The sequence below is a fragment of the Cynoglossus semilaevis genome, unplaced genomic scaffold (assembly GCF_000523025.1).
Source record: "Cynoglossus semilaevis isolate Cse_v1.0 unplaced genomic scaffold, Cse_v1.0 scaffold419, whole genome shotgun sequence".
Classification (NCBI taxonomy): domain Eukaryota; kingdom Metazoa; phylum Chordata; class Actinopteri; order Pleuronectiformes; family Cynoglossidae; genus Cynoglossus; species Cynoglossus semilaevis.
In genome coordinates, this window is record NW_007585113.1 from 1 (window position 1) to 2,329 (window position 2,329).

Here is a 2,329-nt window from a genome sequence, read left to right on the forward strand (position 1 = left end):
AAAAAAAAACGAAACAGAAACACATTTGAACATAAAACAACATATGGATATAAAAGTATTGGATGTTTATATTATAATTACATTTCATGTTTTGTATTCCCTTTTTTGTATATACATGGACAAGCCCTAAAGCTCCTGGTGAAACAGTTGCAGGCAGATATATATATAAGAAATGGACAGAGCTACCTGTGTTTCAGACTGTGGGGACAGGAAGAATGACATGTTCTTAGTCATATAAACACAGTTGACCAAAGGAAATCCTTCCAGGGACCTGGAGATCTCTTTAATCTGATTCTGCAACAATAACTCCTCAGTCCAAGACTTTGTCTTAGTCACTACTCTGATGCTACAACAACTCTAAGACGCCACCGTAGTAAATGCACTGACAGCCATGTTCATTTGTTCGGTTTTATACTGGTTTCTATCTTGGTTGTTCTGAACTGTTTTTGTACAAACAGTGATGGAAGTGAACACGACTTTAAATCTTCCACAGCTCCTCTGACCGAGTTGATGATCAGACTTGTCTTCCACCTGCTGGCTTTGACAGGACTCATCTCAACAGCCATCTTCTACCCAAGGGTACACACACACACCGGCTGCATTCACCCACCCAAGAGCAGAGCAGCAGTAACTCCTGCTCTGCTGTCCTTTCAGCTAAAGAATCAAGAAATAAGAAGAAGAAGAGAAGCAGGAGGAGGAGGAGGAGGAGGAGGAAGACCAGCACCTCCAGACCAGGAGACGGCTCTGGAGGCCACTCCCTCTCTTATGACAGAGTGCTGAGAGAAAAGGTACAATTCTACATCCCAGGGTAAAACAAAAGTTTAAATGTTTATTTCTTCATTAGACAAACTGGTAAATGAGACTAACTTTACTTTGAATTTAAAACCAGATTTCAGTTCTGTTAATTCCGTGCTCCCTGCAAACAGGAAATAGGTTTTTGAAGATTTTGTCTTTACTTGTTGCCTTCCCAGCATCAAGACTGATCTCAAATCAGTAAGGATGACTCTCCAAGCTCATAGAGAAATGATCTGCAGAAGATCCTTCCTGCACTGACAGTGATGAAGAACGTGAACCAGTGATGTTGTTGACAGCAATCTTACTTTGTCCTACAAGTTTGTTCATTTTGCCTGCTGTGTTCTTTTCTCATTTCCTTTTTTAATATTTGACTTTCTTACTCATGAGTTCAGATGTTTCATTGAGTCAGGTCTGTGATCAAATAAACAGCTTTTGGTCTGACTATAACTGTAAACTGTTTATATGCCTTTTTCCAGCTTTTTTTTTTTTTCATCTTGAGAAAGTTCTGACATTTAAAAATAAATCCTTAAACCTGTCTGGGATTGATTTCTTATAAATACTTATAAATAATAATTTAGAGAATGTTCATTTTCATCAGATATCCTGCAGCTCTCTTGCAAAGCAGGAACATGGGAAGTGGTCAAATATATGGTACCTTTTACCTGTGGTTTGTTAGTTCATGTGCCACTGTGCGTTTCCACGAACCTGATATACAGTGGTATGAAAAAGTTCGTGCATCCCGATCATTTTCAAGATATTCCTGTAATCTACCATGTATCATTGGTTGTTCGGAACAGCAATTTCAATGAAATATATCATATAGCAAACAATGATTTTTATTTTTTTTATTTAAGAAGTGAAATGAAGTTTATAGGATTTCCAGAAAGTGTGCAATAATTACTTAAACAAAAGGAGGCAGGTGCATAAATTTGAGCACCCTTGTTGTTTTATTGATTTGAATACCTTTAGCACTAATTATTGGAACACAACATTTGTTTGGTAAGCTCATTGACCCTTGACCTACATACACAGGTGAAGCCAATCATGAGAAAGGGTATTTAAGGTGGCCAGTTGCAAGTTGTTCTCCCCTTTGCATCTTCTCTGAAGACTGACAACATGGGAGCCTCAAAACAACTGTCAAACGGTTTAAGGGGAAGGATACAGAAAGCTAGCTCAGAGATTTCAGCTGTCACTTTCCACTGTGAGGAACATAGTGAGGAAATGGAAGACCACAGGCACAGTTCTAGGTAAGGCCCGTAGTGGCAGGCCAAGAATCTAAGATAAGCAGAGGCGAAGGATGGTGAGAACAGTCAAACTCAACCCACAGACCAGCTCCAAAGACCTACAACATAATCTTGCTGCAGATGGTATCACTGTGCATCGTTCAACTATTCAGCACACTTTGCACAAGGACATGCTGTATGGGAGACTAATGCGGCAGAAGCCTTTTCTGTGCCCATGCCAAAAAAAAAGAGTGGCTTGAGGTATGCTAAAGCACATTTGGACAAGCCAGCTTCATTTTGGAATAAGGTGC

General features: G+C 39.5%; 1 long non-coding RNA gene across 1 annotated transcript; it reads left to right on the forward strand.

Annotated features, from left to right (window-relative positions):
• The first annotated feature begins 344 nt into the window (after positions 1–344).
• On the forward strand, positions 345–1,249 carry LOC103398495 (uncharacterized). The gene is made up of 3 exons (XR_523500.3): positions 345–579; positions 655–788; positions 972–1,249. It is a non-coding gene; the product is annotated as an uncharacterized LOC103398495 (long non-coding RNA).
• The last annotated feature ends 1,080 nt before the right edge of the window (positions 1,250–2,329 follow it).